Source organism: Miscanthus floridulus, chromosome 18, assembly GCF_019320115.1.
Source record: "Miscanthus floridulus cultivar M001 chromosome 18, ASM1932011v1, whole genome shotgun sequence".
Taxonomy (NCBI): Eukaryota; Viridiplantae; Streptophyta; class Magnoliopsida; order Poales; family Poaceae; genus Miscanthus; species Miscanthus floridulus.
The window spans coordinates 95,040,576-95,054,245 of NC_089597.1; positions in this window are offsets into that span (position 1 = coordinate 95,040,576).

Consider the following 13,670-nt stretch of genomic DNA (forward strand, 5'->3'; position numbering starts at 1 on the left):
AATTCTAGTTCCTATTGTCTCTAGGCATACAAGGCTAAGTCACTTCTCTAAGTTAGTGAGCTCTCAAAGACTAACTAAAGAGCCTCACTAACCAAACTAGACCGACATTTGCTTGCCCTCAAAACTAGTTACACTAAAGGGCCAAGCTACACTAAGAAAGGTAAATACACGGGAAGGATAGAGTGTTATACCGCCATGTAGAGCAATGAGCCAATCACCAATGGAGCCAATCAATCACAAAGAATGAATGCCAATGAAGACCAATCATCTTGGAATCAAATGATGACACAATAATTTTTTACCAAGGTTCACTTGCTTGCCGACAAGCAAGTCCTCGTTGTAGCAATTCACTCACATGGAGGTTCACGCGCTAATTGGCATCACACACCAAACCCTCAATAGGTGCCTCACAACCAACACAAGATGAGGATCACACAAGCCACGAGCAATCCACAAGAGTACCTTTTGGCTCTCCGCCGGGGAAAGGTCAAGAACCCCTCACAATCACCACGATTGGAGCCAGAAACAATCACCAACCTCCGCTCGACGATCCTCGCTGCTCCAAGCCATCTAGGTGGCGGCAACCACCAAGAGTAACAAGCGAATCCCACAGTGAAACATGAACACCAAGTGCCTCTAGATGCAAACACTCAAGCAATGCACTTGGATTCTCTTCCAATCTCATAAAGATGATGAATCAATAATGGAGATGAGAGGGAGGGCTTTTGCTAAGCTCACAAGGTTGCTATGTCAATGCAAATGGCCAAGAAAGTGAGCTTGAGCCGGCCATGGGGCTTAAATAGAGGCCCCCTCAAAATAGAGCCGTTGGGCTCCTCACTGCACACTTCTCGGGGTGATCGGATGCGCCGGTCAGATCGATCGGACGCACACCACTAGCGTTCGGTCACTCGATTGCTGCCATGTATCGTCTAACGTTTAACCTCAACCGCTGATCACCAATGGCTACTTCATTCGTGCGCTAGCTTAAGTGATGACCGGACGCACCGATCACGTCAGTCCTTGCCCACGCGCGCCAAGGCCTTGCCTTGACTGGATGCACCGATCAACGCCAACACCCGCACATCAGGTCACTTCCAGAGATGATCCAGCGGCGCCTAACTGCTATTGGGAGTGTCAGATGCGCCATGACCGGGCGCACCCAGCATCAGGTCCTCCTTCTGCTCATTGTGCGCCACCACGTCAGCGTACGTCATCCTCGACCAGATGCACATCGCGTTAGGTCACACTTTGACCTAGCGTCCGATCGCTCACCGAGGCTGAGCGCTTCAATGCTCTGAACTGACCGGACGCACCGACTGAGTTCGGTCATGCTGAGCTTAGCGTCCAGTCACCGTAAGACACTAACAAACACCTCCTTCACATCACCAACTTTTCCACCCTTGCACAAATGTGCCAACCACCAAGTATAACACCTTGTGCACATGTGTTAGCATATTTTCACAAACATTTTCAAGGGTGTTAGCCCTCCACTAGATCCTAAATGCATATGCAATGAGTTAGAGCATCTAATGGCACATTGATGACTGCATTTCGATATGAGTTTCACCCCTCTTAATAGTATGGCTATCGATCTTAAATGTGATCACACTCGCTAAGTGTCTCGATCATTAAACCAAAAAGCTTCTATCGAGTTTAACCTTTGCCTTGAGCTTTTTATTTTTCTCTTTCTTCTTTTCCAAGCCGAGCACTTGATCACCATGCTCACCACACCATCATCATGATCTTCACCATTGCTCCACCACTTGGAATAGTGCTACCTATCTCATGATCACTAGAGCACATAGGTTAGCACTTAGGGTTTCAACAATTCACCAAAATCAAACTAGAGCTTTCAATCTCCCCCTTTTTGGTAATTGATGACAACCCTTTCACAAAGATATAAATTGAAATTTATTTGAATTCATGTTGCTTGCCCAAGCATATTTACCATGTGTAGAAGCATATTGTGGCAAAACCATCTAATCCAATGCTCTCTCAAGAGTACTATCTTCCATTAGACACTGAGTACCCAAGCTAGGACAATAAACTATGAAGTTCTATCGAGCACACCCTGAGGGAGAGCTCGAAGCTCCATATTTTTCCATCAGGATCATAAATGAGAGTATAAAGCTTACAACATTTTTAGCCATTTCTTACATTGATTAATACAATAGCGGAATTAAACATGTGATCAGAGTTTTAGCGGAAAGAAAGTTATTTAATGATATGTGAAGCATTAACAAGTGAATATTTCTATTCAAGATATGATGGTGGTTTATAAAAAACTTTTCTTATAACAACCTTTAGTGAGGGTTATAAATAAATACTACGATCGTCGCATGAAAGGAATCCTCTTTGAGCCAACCAGGAGGTTTCCACACATCAGAGCTGTTTACCATTCATCTGTCACCTGCAACAGGGGAATAAAGCCCTGAGTACACAATTGTACTCAACAAGACTTACCCGACAGGAGGAAAATAAGAGATTTTAAGGATATGCCAGACTTATTTGGCTTGTGGGTTTTTGCATCTGCGGAAGCATTACTAAACGTGCATCCTTATATTCAATTTTATTAGTAGTCATCATTAGTTTATTAACTAACCATTCTATGTAAGCACCTATGCTACTTTCAAGCAGGTGGTAAGCAGTCAGAACCATTTTACCATCTTTCATATTCCAGTTCTTACTACAGTGCTGGACCATAGCCAAGTCATACCATCTTATAGAAATGGCAATTCATGAACCAATGTATCATAGCTGGGTACCCCAAAACACACGCCTCGCTTGTACCCTAGGCACAAACGAGACCAACCCATTCCACTCCTGTCGAGGGGTCCAGGTCCCCATCCAAACTTGGACTCCAAGCCCCCACACTTGAGACCTGGTCTCAGTATGGTGCTTAGACCTCCACCTTTCCCCGCCTCCAATCAGTCGGTCTGGAAAGAGATGGAACCCACGACAAGAGCGTAATGAGCCTTCCCGCTCCCTTAAGCAAGTATGTGCTTAGGATAATAAGCCTGTGACCTGACTACCATCCACAGTAACGGATGGTCCTCAATCAACATAGGCAAAACAAATGCAACCTGAGCCTTGCTCGAATGCCTAACCAAGTCTAGATCCAAAGTGTCATTCCACCCTATCTCCAATTATCATCCTGATATAAATATTCCATGTGATAGTAATATGATAAGAACAACAATAATATCTTTCATATCTCTCACGAGTGACTGGTAATCACTCGACTTCTACTAGATCCTATAGCATAGCAATCTACATGATCCTCACATACTCATAGGATAATGATATATATGTATGCAAGTGGGTTTCATTCAACTCCTCAAAACTTAATGCACAAGCATAAAATAAAAGTGCAGAATATTAGAGGTTATGCACCAGGGCTTGCCTAGGTAAGATATAACCAAAGGTTAGCACTCCATCGTGGTGACATGATCATCAAGGCACCATCTTTTTTGCTACTCCAGATGACTCCGTTATCCATCATTGTTCCTATTATGATATACATGGATGCAACGCATAAAACGTAATTAACCAACGACAACTGCAACTCTTAAAATACGTTGACGTCTCTCAAGCTAACGAGCTAACTCTAATGACTAATGTACTAGGCTACATATCCACATTGTTGAGTAAGGCGTCGTTTCTCAGAAAATGTTGTAGTTTTACAATCCTAGGGTGTTTTGGCATTTTATCGATTAAACATATATATATTTGAACTGGAACTCATTTAGCTACCTTAGCAAACTGATTATTATGGAGCTACAAAATTACAGTGAACACCTAATAATGTAAGGAATTTACTGTGAAAGTTTCAGAGCCAACACTATCACCAATTTATCACAACAATTCCTACAAGTTTATATTTTTAAAAATATTAAGTGCCTAAAATTAATTAGATCACTCTTGAAAATACTTATGAAGCTATGTGAACTAATTATACTAGTAGATAGATCATGATTTTTGGAACCTAACAAATTTAGTTTCATAATTTTTGGTTAACTACACAAATTTATATTGAATTTACAAGTTTACCTTAAAAATGAAATTATAAAACGCTTTAGAAAAAGAAAAGGGCCAGTGGCCATCAATTCTGCCCAATAGCCCCGCACGGGTGCGATGGCCAGTATGGCCTAAGGCCAAGGGCGCCCGCGCTCATTGGCTATTTTGCAAAAAAGCCCCTGAGCTTACAAAGATTAATGCAAATGTTATGTGATCAAACTCTCGGATGTTTCCACCTTTACCACGTTGAAAGCTCTAGTTTAGTTTTAGTGAATTGATGAAACCCTAAGTGCTAACCTAGTTTATCTAGTGATCATGAGATAGGTAGCACACTCTAAGTGGTGAAGCAAATGAAGATCATAGCATGATGATGATGATGGCATGGTGATGATCAAGTGCTTCGACTTGGAAAGAAGAAAGAGAAAAACAAAAAGCTTAAGGCAAAGGTATATTTTGTAGGAGCTATTTTGTTTTGGTGATCAAGACACTTAGAGGGTGTGATCACATTTAGGTTTGATAGCTGTACTATTAAGAGGGGTGAAACTCGTATCAGAATGCGGTTATCAAAGTGCCACTAGATGCTCTAACTCATTACATATGCATTTAGGATCTAGTGGAGTGCTAACACCCTTGAAAATGTTTGTGAAAATACGCTAACACATGTGCACAAGGTGATACACTTGGTGGTTGGCACATTTGATCAAGGGTGGTGAAGTTTGGATGCAAGGGTAAGAAACTCCACTAGTGGAGTGTTCGCCCATAGAGTGCAGACAGTCCGACGGTGCCACCGGCGCCCTAGACAGAAAAGATGGAGGTCACTGTGAGTGACTAGACGCTGGACTCGGTTGGACTGGAGCGTCCGGTCAGTGGCAGCAGAGGATGTGCATTTTGGTCTCATGACCAGACGCTGGCAGGGTGCGTCTGGTCAGTGCTGACGTACGCTGACGTAGGGCGTATAGAGGAGACATTGTGTGACCGGATGCTGGCTGTGTCCGATCAAGCATGACCGGACACGTCCGGTCGGGAAAAATCGTGTTTGGAACCTTACTGGAAACGACCGGACGTTAAGGTCCAGCGTCCGGTCACTTTCTAACTGACGTGTCTGGTCAACAGACGGTCGTTGAAATCTAACGAAGAGTATTTGAAGCAAGGGACATGTGACATGAATCACATGACCGGACGCTGAGGGCCAGCGTCCGGTCACCTCGTGTTGTGCCCAGTGAAGGGGTACAACGGCTCTATTTCGTGAGGGCTTCTATTTAAGCCCCATGGCTGGCTATAGCTCATAACCTTTGGCCATTTTCATTGACATAGCAACCTTGTGAGCTTAGCCAAAGCCCTCCCACTCATCTCCATCATTGATTCATCATCTTTGTGAGATTGGGAAAGAATCCAAGTGCATTGCTTGAGTGATTGCATTTAGAGGCACTTGGTGTTCATGTTTCGCTGTGGATTTCGCTTGTTACTCTTGGTGGTTGCTGCCACCTAGATGGCTTGGAGCAGCAAGGATCATTGAGCGGAGGGTGGTGATTGTCTCCGGCTCCAATCGTGGTGATTTTGATGGGTTCTTGACCTTTCCCCGGTGGAGAGCCAAAAGGTACTCTAGTGGATTGCTCATGGCTTGTGTGATCCTCATCTTGTGTTAGTTGTGCGGCACCCTATTGAGGATTTGGCGTGTGAAGCCAATTAGCGCATGAACCTCCAAGTGAGTGTATCACCACAACGAGGACTAGCTTGTCGGCAAGCAAGTGAACCTCGGTAAAAATCGTTGTGTTCATCATTGATTCCGAGGTGATTGATCTTCATTGTTATTGATCTTTGTGATTGATTGGTTCTTTCATCTACACGGCGGTATAACCCTCTTGATCACCCTCTTTACTTTACCGCAAACTAGTTGACAAGCTCTTTAGTGTAGCTAGTTGTGAGAGCTTGCATGCTTGGTTGGTGTGGCTCTTTAGTTAGCCTTTGAGAGCACACTAACATAGGGTAGTGTCATAGCTCTTGTGTGAATTGACACTATCTAAACTAGAATTATGGTAGGTGGCTTGTATTTTGAGTAGGCTAGCGTAACACTTGCTTCGCCTCATAATTGTCTAACCATTTGGTTAAGTGTTGTTGTATAAATTTTTATTAGGCTATTCACCCCCCCTCTAGCCATTAGGACCTTTCAAGTGGTATCGGAGCTGAGGTCACCGTTATTTGAGGCTTAACAACCTTCGGTGTTAAAATAGCTCAAATCAACAACACCAAGAAGCCACCCTAATTTGATGGCTCCAACTATCCCTATTGGAAGGCCAAGATGACAACTTATATCAAGTCAATCAATAGGAAGGTTTGGAAGGTGGTAGGAACAAAAATTGAGATTGAAGATCTAGAGAATCCCACCGTGGCCGAAGAAGTATTTCTCCAAAACAATGACATTGCTCTAAGTGCTATTCATGATGCAATTGATGAAAGAACATTTGAGCAAGTCAAAAATATTGAGATGGCTCATGAGGCATGGAAGAAGTTGGAAGAGTCGTTTGAGGGCACTCAAGCCGTGAAGAGCGCAAAGGCTTACATTCTAAAAGAAAAGTTTGCAAGCTTCAAGATGAAGGATGATGAGAGTGTGCCAGAGATGTTCCATAGGCTTCAAGTGCTTCTCAATGATCTCAAAGCACTTGGAGAAGAAGTGAAGGATAAGGACTTCTCCGACAAGTTCTTGAGATGCTTACCTTCAAGATTTGGTACAGTGGTCACTATTCTAGTGAGGAGTGGTTTGGACACCATGACACCAAACCAAGTATTGGGAGATATAATGACCGATGATACATATAGAGATGATGATGAGAAGGAAGAAAAGAAGGAGAAGAAAGATGAGAAGAAGGATGAGAAGAAGAAGAGCGTGGCATTCAAAGCCACATCATCCAAGGGCAAAACTAAGCAAGAAACATCAAGTGAAGAAGATGAATCATGGGACGATGATGATGATGAGAAGATGGCTCTATTTGTCAAGAGATTTGGCAAGTTCATGGTGAAGAAGGGCTACCGTGCTATAAGAAAGAAGTCTTCATCCAAGAACAAAGAAGAGTCAAGAAGGTGCTTCAAGTGTGGAAGCAAAGATCATCTTATTGCTCAATGCCCATACAATAGCAACAATGATGATGACAACAAGAGAATAAGAAGAAGGACAAGAAGGAAAAGAAAGAGAAGAAGGACAAGATGGCCTTCAAGAAGAAGGGTGGTTCATATGTAGTCACTTGGGATAGTGATGCTTCCTCAAGTGATGATGATGATGATGATAGTGATGATCACAAGACCACCAAGAAGAAGGTTCTTGCAAGCATTGCCATCAATGAGAAGCCTTCTCTCTTTGAATCTTCATCATGCTTTATGGCTAAGGCCACTAAGGTACAATCTTGTGATGATGAAAGTGATGAAGAACATGTTGATGATAATAAACATGAAAATAAAAATGATAGTGATAGTGATGATGATGAACCTACTAAGGATGAATTATTTGACATGCTAGAAGATGCTAAAGAACACTTTGACATTAAGAGAAGGGAATGCAAGAGCTTGAATAAGGAGGTAAAAGCCCTTAAGCAAGCCCTTGATGAGCTCAAAGCAACTCATGAGAAGCTAGAGGAAGCCCATGAGAAGCTTGGCAAGGCTCACAAAAATCTTGAAAAAGCTCATTCCACTTTGCTTAATGAACAAGATAAAAAGAAGCATGTTGAAACTTGTGATGTAGGTGTAACTTGTGATTTAATTGATACATCACTATCTATGCCTATCATTGTTGCTACTACTAACCCTTCTTGTAGCACTTCCACTTCTACCTCATCTAGTAGTGATGGTCTCACTTGTGATGCCTCACTAATGGTTGAGAATGAGAACCTCAAGAAGGAGGTCACTAAGCTCACTCACACCTTAGCTAAGGCTTATGGTGGTGAGGACCGCTTGCTTATGTGCTTGGGTAGCCAAAGAGCTTCTCTCTACAAAGAGGGATTGGGCTATACCCCCAAGAAAGGCAAGGCGGCCTTTGCTCCTCACAAGACTAGTTTTGTGAAGAACAATGGTCGGTTTTGCACTAGTTGCAAGTAAGTTGGTCACAAAGAGCAAGAATGCAAAAACAAGAGAAAAAATGGTAATGTATCCTCCATTAAGCTTGATTCATGCTATATGCTTACTAAGGACATAAATGGTGTGAAGGCTAAGTTCATTGGTAAACCATGGATGGGCTCAAAGAAGAAAGCCATTTGGGTACCAAAGAGCCTAGTGACTAACCTTCAAGGACCCAAGCAAGTTTGGGTACCTAAAAAGAATTAATCTTCTTTTGTAGGTCAATTACAAAGCCAGAGGAAGGCATTGGGTTCTTGATAGTGGGTGCACTCAACACATGACCGGTGATGCAAGAATGTTCAACTCAATCAACACCAATGGCAATGATGGTTATGATAATATCACATTTGGTGATAATGGCAAAGGCAAGGTCAAAGGGCTTGGTAAGATTGCAATATCCAATGACATGAGCATATCCAATGTGTTGCTAGTAGAGAGCTTGAACTTCAATTTGCTATCCGTGGCACAATTGTGTGATCTTGGATTCAAATGCATATTTGGGGTAGATGATGTAGAGATCATAAGTGTAGATGGCTCTAACTTGATCTTCAAAGGCTTTAGATATGAGAATCTATACTTGGTTGATTTCAATGCTAGTGAAGCTAGATTATCTACATACTTGTTTACTAAGTCCAGCATGGGTTGGTTATGACATAGAAGGCTTGGTCATGTTGGAATGAAACAATTGAATAGATTGATTAAGCATGACTTAGTTAAAGGCTTGAAAGATGTTGTGTTTGAAAAGGATAAGCTCTGTAGCTCTTGTCAAGCTGGCAAACAAGTTGGAAATACCCATCCTAAGAAAAGCATGATGAGCACTAGTAAAGCATTTGAGTTATTGCACATAGATTTGTTTGGGCCAACACAATACACTAGCATCGGTGGTAACAAATATAGATTTGTGATAGTGGATGACTACACTAGATACACATGGGTATTCTTTCTAGTAGACAAAAGTGATGTATTTGTAACATTCAAATCATTTGTCAAAGGCATTCATAATGAGTTTGAAACAACCATCAAGAGAGTTAGAAGTGACAATGGTAGTGAGTTCAAGAATACTAGAATTGATGAGTTATGTGATGAATTTGGAATTAGACATCAATTCTCGGCCAAGTACACTCCACAATCAAATGGCCTTGTTGAGAGAAAGAATAGAATACTCATTGATATGGCAAGGTCTATGCTTAGTGAGTACAATGTGAGTTAATCTTTTTGGGCTAAAGCTATCAACACGGCTTGCTATTGTAGCAACCGCCTCTATTGTCACCGATTGAAAGAGAAGACACCATATGAGCTCTTGAATGGTAGAAAGCCCAACATTACATATTTTCGGGTCTTTGGTTGCAAATGTTATATATTGAAGAAAGGCACAAGATTGGGTAAGTTTGACAAGAAATATGATGAAGGATTCCTACTTGGTTACTCCACTACAAGCAAAGCATATAGAGTTTGGAATTTGGATAGTGGTACTCTTGAGGAGGTTCATGATGTTGAATTTGATGAAACTAAGGGTTCACAAGTAGAGAATGAGAACTTAGAAGATGTTAGAGGCATTTAACTTTCAAATGCCATGAAGAACATGGATATTGGTGAATTGAGGCCTAGGCAAGTGAATGATGATGAAGATGATCAAGTGCAAGTGCTCTCCAACTCAAATGTGCAAGATGATACAAATCAAGTTAGTGCAAGTGGATCTCATGATAATGAACAAGATCAAGTGGCTAGTACATCATCTCAACCCAATGATCAAGCAAGTGCAAGCAATCAAGTTCCAATCCTCCAACCAACCAATGTTGCAAGGGATCATCCATTGGACACTATTATTGGTGATATTTCAAGAGGTGTACAAACAAGATCAAGATTGGCATCTTTTTATGAACACTTCTCATTTGTGTCATCCATTGAACCAAACAAGATAGATGAAGCTTTGAAGTATGTTGATTGGGTGAATGCTATGCATGAAGAATTGAATAACTTCACAAGAAATTAAGTATAGGAACAAGTAGAGAGACCAAAGGGACACAATGTGATTAGAACCAAATGGATCTTTAGAAACAAGCAAGATCAAGATGGGATAGTAGTAAGGAACAAAGCAAGATTAGTAGCACAAGGCTATACACAAGTTGAAGGTCTTGACTTTGGAGAAACATATGCCCCGGTTGCATGTTTTGGAAGCAATAAGAATCTTGCTAGCCTATGCTTGTGTACACAACATCAAGCTCTATCAAATGGATGTTAAGAGTGCATTTCTCAATGGCTACATCAATGAAGAAGTATATGTTGAGCAACCTCCCAGTTTTGAAGATGATAAGAAGCCCAACCATGTGTACAAGTTGAAGAAGGCATTGTATGGCTTGAAGCAAGCACCTAGAGCATGGTATGAGAGATTGAGGGATTTCCTACTCTCTAAAGGGTTCACAATGGGCAAGGTTGACACCACTCTTTTCATTAAGAAGATTGGAAAAGATCTATTTGTTTTGCAAATCTATGTTGATGATATCATATTTGGATCAACCAATCAAGATTTTTGTGATGAGTTTGGAAAGATGATGGCTAATGAGTTTGAAATGTCCATGATCGGAGAGTTGAGTTACTTCCTTGGTCTTCAAATCAAGCAATTGAAGAATGGTACTTTTGTAAGTCAAGGCAAGTATATCAAGGACATGATCAAGAAGTTTGGCATGATTGATAGAAAAGTCATTAGCACACCAATGGGAACCAATGGCAACTTGGATAGTGATGCAAGTGGAAATATGGTGGATCAAAAGTTGTATCGGTCCATGATTGGAAGCCTACTCTATGTGACCGCATCAAGGCCGGATGTCATGTTTAGTGTGTGCATGTGTGCAAGATTTCAAGCCTCACCAAGAGAAAGTCATTTGAAAACTACAAAGAGAATATTGAGGTACTTGAAGCATACACCAAATGTTGGTTTGTGGTATCCCAAATGAGCAAAGTTTGAGCTAGTTGGTTATTCCGACTCGGACTATGCGGGATGCAAGGTTGAAAGGAGGAGCACCTCGGGCACATGTCAATTGTTGGGAAGATCACTCGTTTCATGGTCATCAAAGAAACAAAATAGTGTTGCATTATCAACCGCCGAAGCCGAATACATATCCGCCGGTAGTTGTTGTGCACAAATACTTTGGATGAAGGCCACTTTGAGTGACTTTGGAATCAAGTTCAAGAAAGTGCCATTGCTTTGTGACAATGAGAGTGCAATCAAGCTAACCAACAATCCGGTTCAACATGCAAGAACAAAGCACATTGATGTCCGTCACCATTTCATAAGAGATCACCAACAAAAAGGGGACATTTGCATTGAGAGTGTAGGCACCAAAGATCAACTTGCCAACATATTCACCAAGCCATTGGATGAGAAAAGGTTTTGCAAGCGAAGGAATGAGTTGAACATATTGGATTTCTCAAATATGTGTTGATGCACCCCTCCCCCCCCATTTACATGACATGCCTCTCCTTCGAGCAATCCAAGGTAAAAGTTGATTGGCATGGCATACATCCTTGCTAAGGACATGTTTAGTGCATCTAGTCATATTTTCAATTTTATTAGGACCTTTCTAGTGGTTCTATTTTATTAGGCTCATTCATGAAAATCAAATGATTTTGATGTTTGTATGATATCACTATTGCTTCTATGCTTGACTTGATCTAGTGATAGCATATGACATGTTTATGGGCTTGTGAACCTAGTATTTAATATAGAAAATGAGCTCTAAGTGTTTAACTCAACATGGTACAAGATAACCCTTATTTGGAGGTGTGAAGAAGCTTGTCCTTGGATCAAACCGAGTTAAAAATCTTTGGCAAATAATCTACATTGGACCAAATTTGGGAAAATGATCCCCACCCCATTGATTGACATTGATAATCTCGACCCTACAAGTAATACTATCTATATTTAGAACCTTTGTGGTCATTGATGACAAAGGGGGAGAGAAACAAAGATAGTAGCAAAGATAGTGAAAAAGGGAAAGAAACATAAAGATATCTTGATATATGACATAGGGGAGAGATGTGACAAAGGAAAGGGATTAACTAAAATTTTTGAGCACACAAGTAGGGGGAGAAAGCTCATGAACTTATATGGTGCATTTGAATGTGCATTTCATATGTTTGCTTTCATGGCACAAGTATTAAATTTAAACATCCATGCTTGTGTGATGTATGTTAGTTGTAAGATTAAATGATGAAATGAAATCACTAGATAACTTTCATTTTCAAGAAAGTCTTTACAAGTGGTATCTTTCTAAAGTATGTTTCCAAGTGGTATTGAGCTAACCATGGTGCTAAGGATGATATATTGGTGCACTCCGATTGGAATCACGCTTCAAAGGTCCATCTTTTATACCTTAGCATCATATGGTAGACATTGACTCCTATATTTCCTATCTAAGCATATGTGCAAGCTACAATCCAAACTCTTAGCACATATGTAGGGGGACCAATTGCTACCATTTGGGGTTCATGAAACTTGTCCATATCCTTTTACACATGGTCAATATGCTTGGGCAAGCAACATGGATTCAATTGAATTTTAATTCATATCTTTGTATAAGGGTTGTCATCAATTACCAAAAAGGGGGAGATTGAAAGCTCTAGTTTAGTTTTGGTGAATTGATGAAACCCTAAGTGCTAACCTAGTTTATCAAGTGATCATGAGATAGGTAGCACACTCCAAGTGGTGAAGCAAATGAAGATCATAGCATGATGATGATAATGGCATGGTGATGATCAAGTGCTTCGACTTGGAAAGAAGAAAGTGATCAAGGCAAAGGTATATTTTGTAGGAGCTATTTTGTTTTGGTGATCAAGACACTTAGAGGGTGTGATCACATTTAGGTTTGATAGCCATACTATTAAGAGGGGTGAAACTCGTATCAGAATGCGGTTATCAAAGTGCCACTAGATACTCTAACTCATTACATATGCATTTAGGATCTAGTGGAGTGCTAACACCCTTGAAAATGTTTGTGAAAATACGCTAACACATGTGCATAAGGTGATACACTTGGTGGTTGGCACATTTGATCAAGGGTGGTGAAGTTTGGGTAAAAGGGTAAGAAACTCCACCGGCGGAGTGTCTGTCCATAGAGTGCGGATAGTCCGATAGTGCCACCGGCGCCCTAGACAGAAAAGATGTAGGTCACTGTGAGTGACTGGATGCTGGACTCGGTTGGACCGGAGCGTCCAGTCAGTGACAGCAGAGGACATGCGTTTCGGTCTCATGACCAGACGCTGAGTCGCTCAGCGACTGAACGCTGGCAGGGTGCATCCGGTTAGTTCTGACATACGCTGACATAGGGCGTACAGAGGAGACATTGTGTGACCGGACGCTGGCTGTGTTCGGTCAAGCATGACCAGACGCGTCCGGTTGGGAAAAATCGCGTTTGGAATTTTACTGGAAATGACCGGACGCTAAGGTCCAGCGTCTGGTCACTTTCTAACTGACGCGTCCGATCAATAGATGACCGTTGAAATCTGACGAAGAGTATTTGAAGCAGGGGACATGTGGCGTGAATCACATG